Source organism: Meleagris gallopavo, chromosome 1 (genome assembly GCF_905368555.1).
Source record: "Meleagris gallopavo chromosome 1, MGAL_WU_HG_1.1, whole genome shotgun sequence".
NCBI classification, from domain to species: Eukaryota; Metazoa; Chordata; class Aves; order Galliformes; family Phasianidae; genus Meleagris; species Meleagris gallopavo.
The window spans coordinates 122,409,829-122,422,451 of record NC_139404.1 but is presented as its reverse complement, the minus strand read 5'-3'; the positions used below and the strand labels follow the sequence as shown (position 1 = coordinate 122,422,451).

Sequence of the window (12,623 nt, the reverse complement as noted above, 5' to 3'; positions counted from 1 at the left end):
CACTTCTTTTTGACTAACCTATTTAATTCATGTCTTCAGAGCCTTAAAATCTTGCATCATAATTTTTGCAAGAGGAAAGAAATCATCTTATGGTCCAATGAACACAGGGTTTTCTTCTCCCAGTAGTTCATAAATTACACATTTCTCCCATCAGAGACTGCAGGCAAAACACTATTACTACTCTAAAAAATCCACCTGCTGATCATTTGGAGAAAGGAAGCTGTAGCTGTGTCAGATGTATCACCAGAAGGAACGCTCTGAGCGGACCAGATCACATACTTTTCATGCACAAGGAAAAAAAAACCCTGAAAATGGTTTCTTCTGAGGTGGAGAAATGTCATATTGTCACCTTCTAGCACTGTATTCAAGAGCTATGACCCAGTTCATCCTACTGTAAAAGAGAGACAATAGCTAGAACACAAGAAAGAAATCAGCTGTAAATGATAACATTGACTTCCTGCAGGTCTGGCCATACCAAAACAGATATGAAACTCAGAACTCAGTTGTTTTTTAAATCCTAGGTGACTGAAAATCTGGTTTAGTGCTCAGCACCTAGCTGCTGTCTCCCTCTACTCATAATTTAGGAGGCCCAAATTAAAGCAAGTGCCAGAAGCCTACAGAGGTGCCTAACTTCACACAGAGCTTTAAGATTATGGAAAGCCTATTTTAATTTAGTCTTGGTTTTCCCTCTGTTTCATCTCCCATGTGTTTATGACATCCATGTGGAAAGAAAAAAAAAACTCTAACTCAATGATTTAGGATTTTTTCATTAACATCTGTATAATACAAAACATACAAAAATGATCTTAGTGAGGCCCACAAGCCATGCTGCCTCCTTCCTTCTGTAAGACCAGGAAGTTGAGATCCTTGCACCATCTTTCTCTCAGTGGCACAGCTGCTACAGGCGGAAATAAATTTGTATCAGCACAGATATTGCCACATGTTGGCAAAAGCACTGCTCTTAGAAATACTGAACATACCATGGCAATCCCCTTAGCCAGAGAAAGGCCTTCACCACACATTTTGCTTTTCCTGGATGAGCTAGACAAAATTGAAAGCATCTCCATCTGTGCTTAAAAAACGAGCTCTGTCCTGCACCTGGAACAATAACCCAGGCAATGAAGCTACCCTTGGGCACAGAAAGTATCCCCTCTAGAGAAGGGCAGCCATTTCTTCTGGCAGCCCATCATCCTCTGTATTATAGCTTTTATTCTGAGGTACTGACTAGAAAAGACACACCAGTGAAAGCTTAAGATCCCACATCATGCACTTAGAAGTTAAACACTGCTAAAGCTAATTCATAATGCACATCTCTTTCTCAATATTGCCTTTAATGTCTGATGGACAAAATGCTGAGTTCCATCTTGCTAGAAGATACAGGTTGTTTTTTTCTTGAATATTAGTGTGACATCTTCACATTACTGTACAAAAGTTTCCTGTCACGATTCATTACATTTTTACTTTGGCATCTATCTTTAATACACAAAAACACAAATAACGACTGACAGGTTCTAATCTTAGGAGAATTACTGAACCATACTTAGAAGAACGTCATCTTTCAAACAAGTTTTAGCTTTGGATTTAGCTTGTCCAAGCACTTTAAAGAGGATTTTTCTCCAGGCAAAATGTTAAAAGCTGTTTTTGAATAGACATATGGCCATACAGTTGCCCGCAATTACTGAATATTTTAGTAGTCTGGTTCAATTTAATTTTTGCAAAATATTTTTAGATGTAAAACTCTAAACCTCAGAAATGAAAGTCAGATAGCGATGTTGTCTACAAATGTAAAGTGTAATACGCTCCAGCCCTGAAAGACAGTAATTGAAAGTCCTAGTAATGACTGCCATCACCAAATGAGTATTTTCAAACAGTTATATGTTGGTTGCCTGACACAACATTCCCTTCCCCTGTGCTCAGAATAAGGAACGGATTCAGTCGGAGAGTGCTGTGAAAGAAGATAGTAACTTTCCTTCAGCAATGAGCAGAATGTGTTATGGGATCCTTCTTGCAAGATGGAGGCCCTAGTCATGATCCACATGGTGTGAAATTCATGACAACAGTCTCACCATTTGGGCTAAATATCAGCCTGAAAAATGCTTTTGAAAAACCAGCCCCTGGCTGCAGTAGGAAGAAGAGGGAGCTTATTCAGCCTCTGCCTGCTATGTATGTTTTTCACGAACACATGGAAAACTGAACTCTGAGACAGAAAGCAGTTTATTTTGCTAGTAGGTATCCCCACTGCAATCCCTTTGCACCCTTCCCATTAGAGTCAACTAATTTATTCACAGGCAAGCAAAGAGATGGACAGCATCAAGTGGATGCTTGTGATATTAAAGAAGTTTACAGCGAATACAGATATAAAATTAGAAAGAAAAAAAAAGATGTTTATAATAACTCTTTTATAAAACCATCTTTTACAATTGACAATATATATGAACTAATTTTAGGAAGCTAAACTCTTGTCATTTTGTGCTCCAGAGACAAACACCACTTAGGAATTCAGTTTAACAAATCTCATGAAATGACCGACCTCAGAAACGCTGACTCATGAGAATGAGGTTATGGGAAGTACCAGCCAGAAGAAATCAATCTCACTTCCATTACATGTTTGTCTCCTTCTATTTTTACATTCTCCTTCTCTTGGCTCATCGACTTTAATCTGGGACCTGACTGATCAAATGTTATGCCTCGTATCTTCATTGTGAGGTTAATGGATATTGCACTACAGTATACAGCATCGATCGACATTAATCAATGACTGAGAACTGCTACATAACCAGGGGAAATGTACTTTTTTTTTCGCCTGCAGCACATCAATAATACATTTTATACAACAAACCAAACACTCCACTGTACTGTCCAAAGAGAACCTTGCCTTGTAACTCTCAGAACTATTTCTACTTAGATACAGTGCTTGGGTGAACAGTCTCCTCACCTGCACTAACACAAGATTGTTTATTTTCTTGGTGGTGGTGGTTTTTTAAAATTTTTTGTTTTAACTTCCCTACATTTATTTGCAGTAGTTGTATTTTTGCTTATTTTACATCTACAGAGACTGTTGTGTTCTGTTTTTTTTATTGTATAGATTATGCAATGCAGTAATAAGAGGAAAAGGTATGTATTTTGTAGACTAAATGGCAATAATTTCACATATGCAACTATTCCCTCTTTTTTTTTTTTTGTTTTGTTTGATACTGTTAGACTTTTCATTCACTCATGTCATCTCTGCATTTACTATTACTTAATGCTTAATGTTAAATAGGTGTCTTGGTTATGACACTTAAGATTAATAACTGGCTGGAAGCTAAAAGCAAAGAAACTATCTGAAGTTCCCAAATTCCTAAGCAGTGAGTTTACAGCATTAGAAAGGGTGAAGAAAACATGGCAGCATTCTACTGTAGATACAATATCAGTCTGGGGCTGAGTCAGTTCATGCCTAAGATAAGGGTCACCTGTGAGGCATACAAGAGTATTGCTCCATTGACATAACACCACATGATCAGAGAACAGAAATCAAGGTCATGAGGTGGAGATAAAGGGCAGATGTAGGGCCAAGTTAGGCACTTCTGTGCAGCTAGAACATGGCCCTCAGGTACATTGCTTCTCAGTTTCAGGCCCATTCTCAGATTCCATGCTTGGGATCTAAACAATGACTTAGGAATTAAAGACAGAAAGGCTGGTCTCAAGAAATCTACATTGAGTCACCTCCCTGCTCCCAGGAGGATCACAAATCAAAACTGGCTCAGCCAGTGAAAAATTTTCAAAGGTAGATGTGACACCTTCTTTAGGTAACACATTCCTCAAATCTAACCAAAATTATCAGGATCACAAATGGCATTTTTTTCAATCCTCAGTGGAAACGCAGAACAATTAACCACTCTTGTGTATTAGAATACAGTTTATTCTCTTTTATAGATGGAGATTTGCCAAGCTCAACTTCTGCAATTAGCACTTTGAGCTGCTCACTTGTAGCAATCTCTTCAGCTCCAGCTGGCTTCCAAACACACACTTCCAGCTTCACCCTTTGCTCTCACATGAAGACAGCAACGGGCAAGCAGGATCTTCTGGTGTAGCAGAGAAAGGCAGCTGGATAGACTATTAATTCTATCCTTTCACAGGACACTCTGTGAATTCTTGTTTTATTTAAACATACTCAACTCCTGCAATTTTTATCAAGTTTTCTTGCTACATTTTTTCCACTTGCTTTCCAACTTATTATCTCCAGTTTGTCTATATATTTCTTTATCACGTATAAAACTCACTGAAAAATTCAGGCCGGGGGTTTATCACAGTAGAACAGGACAAAATAATTAACTGTCATCCTCTTGTATACAATATCGTAAGTAATTAGTGCCAGAATGACATATTCACATTTCAATATTTTGTCACATCAGTGACTCACATTCATTTTCCAATTTGCAGATACACTTTCTATCTGAATGATTCCCCACTTTCTATCATTGAATTATATTTTCATCCTCGACTATATTGAGTTGTGCTCCTTTTGATTCTTTTATTTTGATTTCTGAACAGCTTGCCAGCTTGCTCAGACTTCTTTTGAATTTAGTTCTAGCTCAGTCAGCCTAGATGATGTACTAGAAAGTTTGCAGATGATACCAACTCCATAAATAGAACTTTTCAGATTCCTAAACCAATTCTCAATTGAAAAACACCTTTTTATTTCATTTTTGAATATACAGCAATTCTGCGCAGACCAAAACTTTAAAGTGCCTGTGATGAAAAAAAAGACTACAGCTGAGTAGAACCATCAGCTAAATAATCTTCTATTTTTCTCCTCGTGATTTGTTTCTTTAGTTCTCATGCGACATAGACAAAACATTCAAATTCAACTCTTATGGGTACGGAAACATAAGGACAAAAACCTTCAAGGCACATTGGGTTAACCTTCAAAATTAGAGCGCGAGCTAACAACTGTAAGTCATTTTACCGAGTTCATTTTCATTAATCTAAACCAAATCAATCCTGTTGTGCATTCTAGCAGTGTGCAGTGGTGCACATTAGAAGCAAAACGTGTCTGAAACACTAGCGTACTAACACAGTACTGCTGAGGAGTTGCTGAGATCAACAGCTAAATTTCAAAGTCCAGGTAACTTTTCCATTTGAAAGGTCAGTGTCAGCTATATACTTTAATATAAGAAAAGCCAAGTGCCTGTTAATAAGGGTTTGCTTTATTTTATGCCATGAGTATGATGAAATTCTGGAGTGAAAGATATGCAGATTTCATCTGATTCTATTTTATAATCCTAAGCGCATTTCTCTATGCTCATCATTGTCATCCGGTGTGTGCACGTGTGCCCGTTTCATTGCCATCTTTACTTCTGTAAAGACATTTACGTGACTCTTTTCATACAATTTACAAACTTTATTGGTGAACTGTTGGAACTGTTGGAAGCATTGGTGACTGCAGCCACAAACTGTCTTTTTTCTCTTCTGCAGATGTCATATATGTCATCCCATATGACATACATTTTACTGACACAGTTTAAGTTTTATTTGGTAAACAAACCATACAGTGCCAGTTGAGTCCAGTGATTTACATCATGTAAAAACAGAACATCTTAAGCAACACATGTGCAATAAAAGCAAACAGATGTTTGCAGTCTAAGCACTGCACTAATGGTGGTGGTATGGCAACGTATCAAAGGCAAAACACAACGTATCCAGAATTGCCCACTGGAGTGTTAAGCACAGCTGCATAACTTTGAAACAACAACCAATAGGATATCCCAAACCGCTTTGTGGCATGCTGCCATACTTAAGGTAAGAATTTGTAATTAACTGCTAATACCTAAACTCCTCAACTAAAACGGTGTGGAATTTCTTGTGAATGAGACAACAAAGATATGAACCACGTAGTAAAGCCATTGCTTGTTTTACAGCATTAACATAGCAGGAACACAACTGTTGTTTCATACATAGAGGAATTAAGTGTGCCCCAAAAAAAAATCTACTTCAGGAGGCCTGAGGTTTCATATGGAATTTTCCAGGCTGGGCAGCTACAAAGCAGAAATGTTAGAAATGCAGCAGCAGGAGCCCATGCATTGTTGGAAGAGCACAGGGAACAAGTTGTGACACTTACAGGCTGACACTCTATCAGCTCTGTAATCCCATGCATTACAAACAGTGCTGTTCTCAGCCTGGTGGAATGGCCAAAGTTATGCACAAGGTGTCAAAACTGTCATTTTGCTCATGCCACTAAATCCTAAATGGAGCTGAAGTTATGTACAACTTCACAGAAAGACACCTAACAAAAGCAACGGCTCTTTCCTAAATCTGACATCCAGAGGACCAATGGCAAAACTGCCATTGAGTGAAAGTACCACAGGAAAAAAACATGAAATTGAACATCCACTGCTCGAAGGAGTTTTACAAAATCCTGTAAAAAAAATGAATTGTTCAAGGAAAATGCTACAAGTGTTAACTGATATAGGTAAAAGCAATAACCTGTTGTTTCACCCTATGGGCACAGTATCACATGAGAATAATACCTTTTTTTACTAACAAATTGAGCAGAGAATTTAGGAACATATGAATCTGAGTATGCGTTAAAATCCTAGACAAAGATACGTTGGGAAACATGCATCTGTTTATGTATAGATATTCAAGTATGTTCATGAAAATCTTGCTGAGCATATAATACACTTATCATGCAAATAATAAAATGGAACTGCACAGGATACACCAAGAAGCATCTCTGTACCCCCTCAGCTATCTGCTACATCATCAAAAATGACATTCCATGCCAGTATTTTTAATGAAAGAAAAAGAAAAACAGTAAGGAAATATTTTCTAAGAGCTCAGTAAACTCAGATTCTAAAACAAGTTGCATATTTCCAATGCCTTCCTATATGAGTCTTAAGTAGTGTGTATTCCAAAACTCTAATTTTGATAAGTAGTTCTGAAATATAACTTGGAAATACCACAGAAACAAATGAATTCAACACATAAGCTTGCAGAAAGCAGACTGTTTTTGAGATAACACAAGACCGGAGAATCTGGGGAGTTTAATCCTCAGCTCAGTAGTTTTCTGAACTTTTCAGACTGAATAAACATGCAAGAAGAATGAGAAGACTGCAGTTCCACATCTTTATCACAGATTTGTCATGCTTTATGTTTCTCGACACTTTTTAATTAAAATACTTCCATTTTTTTGTTTCCTAAACAATCCAGTTACACATTAGTGAATAAATACACAGATGCTGCAGACTTCATTTTTCAATCCAGGATCCAGCTCAACATCCTCTGATCTGACAAAGCGCAGCTTTACACTGCCCAGCTTTTAGCTTCCCAGACTAAAAGCATTCGCATGGCTCCCAGGCACCCATGTGCACAGAAGCTGCAGTATGACGCTAGCCTAGAGGTTTCTAGCTGGTAACACAATGTCTCAATTTTAGGTTGTGGTTGCAGACTGTGGTCATCATACTTTATCCTCAAACTCGGTGGCACAGCAGAGACAAGCCAGACACTGGGGAATGAGGATAGCAGCTGGTCTAGATAAAGTAGGTCAGATTTGGAATTATGCTTTTAACTTTAAACTTCAGATACATCTACCCATAGTTGGAACAAGAGGGAGACAGAAGTAAATCTCATGCAACACGCACCTCTTCTGGATCATGGGATCTCTAGATAGAAAAATTAGGCAGACGTATCAGGTTGCCTTCCCTATGCTGCCTTATCATTGGTCTTCAAAGCAAAAAGATTTAAGTGCACGCAAAATAATTAATGCTACAGAACAACAGCTCACACCTCACTCTGGACTCCCATCTCCTCCTTGCATTATTCCCAGATTCCTTCCATAGAGCTCCTAAACTGCAGAGAGCAATTTTCACTTAGACATGTGTTTCAGGGGAAATAAGGAATTTCCCAAGGTCACTTTAGGGCAGTGAAATCACACATGCCATATAAAACGCTTACACTACAGAATGATAGCATAATGGGGTGGTAAAGCCTTCAACAAAACCCTAAAGAGAGCATGCAACTAATACAGCATGGTCATTTGTTATTTCTAGCTCTCCAGTTACACCTTTGAAAACCACTGTTTCTTTTTATTGGAAAAATGATAAGAGGTATCAGAAAAAAAGCATGATGTGTCTAGCTTCCTCTTGCCAATGTGTAGGGTCACTCAGCTTCAAACTGCACACGAGTCAGAAAAAGAAAATAAATACACGCAGTGATTGTTCTGTTTAAGTCTAGAAATCATATAAACCATTTTTCTATTTGTAGAATGAATGGGTTACAAAATGTAAAAAATATTTAAGACATTTACAATTTTCACTTGTTAACCAAAAAAAAAAAAAAAAGCAATAATGTATACTAAATACGTTAAGCATTCACTCTTTTGAAAGCAACAAATGGGTGAAACTTCTCATGAATTTAACCTATCATATAATAGAGACAAAAAAAATGGATTTGGTCCAAGTAATCAAAGGTTGACATACCCAGAAATAATTCGGTGCTTCTTACCTCAGGCATACAAACAAAAATTCCAGTTCAGTCATGCATTAAACAGCAGATTGTCACATTCAAATATTTCTGTTTCACTTCAGTCTCGTCTCAGTTACACAACTAAGGACGGTGCTACAGGCTTATGCACAAACTTGCTGCACCTTTGCCTAGGTTCAGAGTATTCATTTCCAAACTATGCAGTCCATCGCTGCGCTGTGAACTACTAAAACTGATATCAAATAACCCTTGATTAAATGAAAAAATTAATCTTTAAATGGGGTCATAATGAATGCTAGCTCTTGAATGCTAGCCCTTTTTCTTAATTAGTGAATGAAACACATCACCTATTAACATGGACAAGAGACAAATGGCTAGGGCAGGAGGGTCATTTGCCAGAGCTCAGGAAGGAGAGGAGTCATTGTAAAACTTAGTCATATCTACTGGATTTTGTTGTGATTTCAGATAATGCACAAGATCTATCCCTCACTTTAAGTTGCTTCATCTACTTTGGAATTCTCTTCTTACTGTAAACAAGCTTAAATTTTTTTCTGCAATGTATCTCCCAGTCATATATCCTGGTCAGAGAAGGACTTGCTTTTTGTGCATCCTAGCCAATGAAAACTCATGCAATACCACACTTGCAGCACAAAGTTAAAAAAAATACAAAAACCAATAACGCAGATGCTAGTTCTTGGTAGGTCCTGGTGTGATAGTGCAGGCTTTGCAGCTGCTCCATGACACATGCTTTGGGTGGCAGAGGAGGGTACAAGAAACCTTGTGGTGAAGAGCATGAGTGCCCACAGTGCCCCCCATCTCTCTGGAAGAGCCTGCAGTCCCAACTGTCCCAGGATGGCCACACAGATGGCTGCTCAGGTCACAGAATCACCAAGGTTGGAAACAACTTCCAAGTTCATCCAGCCCAACCATCCACTTATCATCAATAATCCTCACTAAGCCATGTCCCTCAACTCAATGTGTAAATGCTCCTTGAATACCTCCAGGGTCAGTGACTCCGCCACCTCTCTGGGCTGTCCACTCTTTTGAAAAAGTAGTATTTCCTAACATCCAGCCTGAATCTTCTGCACAACTTGAGGCCGTTCCCTCTAGTCCTATCACTAGTTACAAAAGAGAAGCGGCTGTCCACCAGTCCATTACAGCCTCCCTCCAAGTAGTTATAGAGAGCAATAAGGTCTCCTCTGAGCCTTCTCTTCTCCAGACTGAATAATCCCAGCTCCCCCAGCTGCTCCTCATAAGGCTTGAGCTCCAGACCCAGATCTTGGGTTAGAGTAAGATCATGCCAGCCCAGAAGATTCTGTGCAGGCTTTGAATCAGAGTCTTATCTCACTTAGCACTGAGAAGCCAAAAGATCATGAACAACTGTAGCACAGCTACACATCAAACAAATGGGGGCAATGTAATTTACTAGATAGACTAGGGAAAAGGAGATTAAAGAGTAAGTTTATCTGGTGTCTTATCCTGCCCTTTAAATTCATATCTTAATTACTAACAGCCCTGCTAAAATCTATCCTCTGTACTCCCACTCAATTCACATTAATAAAGGTTATATTGCCCGGAGATATGGTAGATGCCACTTCCATGGAGACACTTAAGGTCAGGTTGGACTGGGGTCTGAGCAAACTGATCTAGCTGTAGGTGTCCCTATTCATTGCAGGGGAGTTGCATTAGGTGGCCTCTAAGGACCCCTTTCAACTCAAACGATTCTCTGATTGTATGACATGAACTGAAAATCACAAGGATAAAAAGTGATACAAAGGAACTGTATGGTTCTAGTCCACCAGTCCTGTGGACTAGAAGGCTGTACTGCCTTCCACCAAGACCAAAGACGTTTCATGACAATGAATTCACTAGCTGTAGTTCTGAGGCACTGTCTAGTGTTTAACTTCTTTGCCATGTTGATGCTCCTATAAAATGCTCTACTGAAACCACAGTCGTGTGTAATTCCCATTGATACCTCGATAAGCATTCAAAGTCAGGAATTTAGAATTGTCTTACACATAAGTGAATGAGAATATGTATCAACACAAGTGAATTATAATCCTGATGCCTCCTTAGTAATGTCGCATTACAAACTCCAAGTAGACATTCATTCATAAAAATTTAAAAATTTTATAAGGAAGAGAGTTTTTAAATAACAATAATCTTCACTCTAAGCTTTAAGCCCGTAGGTGTAAAACTGTACTTTCATTCTTTGGCTCGCAGGAGAGATATGGCTGTAACTCCCATAACCACCGCATTATCATGCATGCATCCACTTAAATATGATAAACAATGAAAATTAGTGAAAAGCAGTGAAAAGCAGTGTTATGTCTACCAATTGCTAAGATCAGAAAATCATTCTGAAATTAAACTCCACCTGTTGCTGAATAGTACTGTGTGGCTTTTCCTTAGAAGGTACTTCTCAGAGAAATAACTCAAAGTATTCTTTCATTCCTATCTTTTAGACCATAACTGCACAAAACTTGAGTGAGCTGCTGCAGTTCACGTGCTGATGCTAACATTAACTGTCCTTAAGGACTGCACAGCAGCATTCTTCCAACTAGAAAGATGTTTGAGATTAGTTTTTAGCTTGACTTTTTATTATGTCTTCACCAAAATCTACAAGGAACAAACCTTTTCCCCCCTTCTTTCTCTCTCTCTCTCAGGATTTTACACAGAACCTCCTGTAAAGGTTATCAGAATGTGCAAATATTTTCCAGGCAACACATCCTTGTTATGAACTGGGGTAATCTCTACTGTAGAAGAACAAGTTTCGCTTACATTTGTTAGAACAGTACCTGCAGTTTATTATTTAACTCACTGAAAAAGCTTTATTGCTGCAGGAACTCCCTGTATTCTAGCAAATGCAACCCAGCTATACTGCCTGGGCTCATTCATACACATCACAATAAAGAACACTGAGATCCCGGAAGGGCTAAAGGAGCACACCTTTCACAAAAGGTGTGTTTCACACTACAAAGTGAAGGACTGCTTTCCAGACGTGACAGAATCGTAAAATTCTGCATTTGCAGAGGTTCGTAGAGTTAAGCAAAGCATCTCATCCTCATTTCCAGTCTCACATCTGCTTTCCATCAGAGATAAGAAAGTTTGATAATCTCCCCAGTAAAAAGAAGGTGTACGTGAATTAGAAGCACACGGAACGCCAGATAAGTGAAAGTAATTGTGCACACAGATGTTGCTGCAAACAAGAAGCACACTTTTGCTTCGCAGCCTCTGTAAAACCCAACAAGCCATTTCAGGAGGCAGCAGCAGTTGTGGGAACAAGTCTCGCAGGCAGCCCCCCGAGCCTCTCCGTTCTCTACCACCACCACCACCACCCTCCCGCCGCAGGGCTCCGTGCCGACATACCTGCCTCTCCATTTTTGCTCCCCTGGCTCTTTTCTTCCTCGTCTTGAAGTTGAAGAAAGCGGGATAGTCCTTCCTAGCGCTGGGCTGGGCTGCCCCGCTGCTGCTGTTGCTGCTGTTGCTGCTGTTGCCGTTGCCGTTGCTGCCAAGCCCTGTCCAGCCCGCGCAGTGCCGCTCGCTGGGCGCGCAGCGCTCCCCAGCCCCAGCCCCACCGCCTGGCAGGTTTCCTTATATAGGTGAACGCTAATTGCATTCCTGGTGGAAGAGGCTAGCCGGGAGAGAGCTTAACTTGGTTAACTCCACGAATACCAAATGGGGCTGCCTGCCTGAAGTTTGCTTGAGTAGCACTTCAGTGTCTTCGGAGGGGAGAACGGGTTACTTGCTGCAGTTTAGCACCTATGAAGCTGTTCCATTTCTTACAGCTATAGTAATATTGAGTGCTATGTCACTGTTACATTAAACACTTGATATTTTTACAGGACACCTACCTTAGCCTATACATTTTACTCCAAGAAAAGCACACAAGTTCACAAAGGTAACAGGCACGCACGTTCTGATAGTGTTCAAACAATTCCAATTCTATCAGTTTTCTACATGGAAAGGCTGGCCTATATCAGATGTTACGTGAAAAAGAGTTGCAACACTGCTGTCTATGGGGAAAAAAAAAAAAAAGCAAAAAAAGCAGTACAAGACAAAGTTGTTTACTGTTTTCTACTTCCTTTTCTATACAATGTAATAGCTAAGCTTCTGGTGATAGACCTGCCTGTGTCAGAGAGGTGTGATTGTGATACATT

The 12,623-nt window shown here is 39.4% G+C and overlaps 1 protein-coding gene across 1 annotated transcript in view; it reads right to left on the bottom strand.

Annotated features, from left to right (window-relative positions):
* Positions 1 to 12,040, bottom strand: part of MID1 (midline 1) — a 246,674-nt gene extending 234,634 nt beyond the window's left edge. The window contains exon 1 of the mRNA XM_010726623.4: positions 11,833 to 12,040. The gene's annotated coding sequence lies outside the window, so the exon portion shown is untranslated. The remainder of the gene's footprint in view (positions 1 to 11,832) is intronic.
* Positions 12,041 to 12,623: the final 583 nt, after the last annotated feature.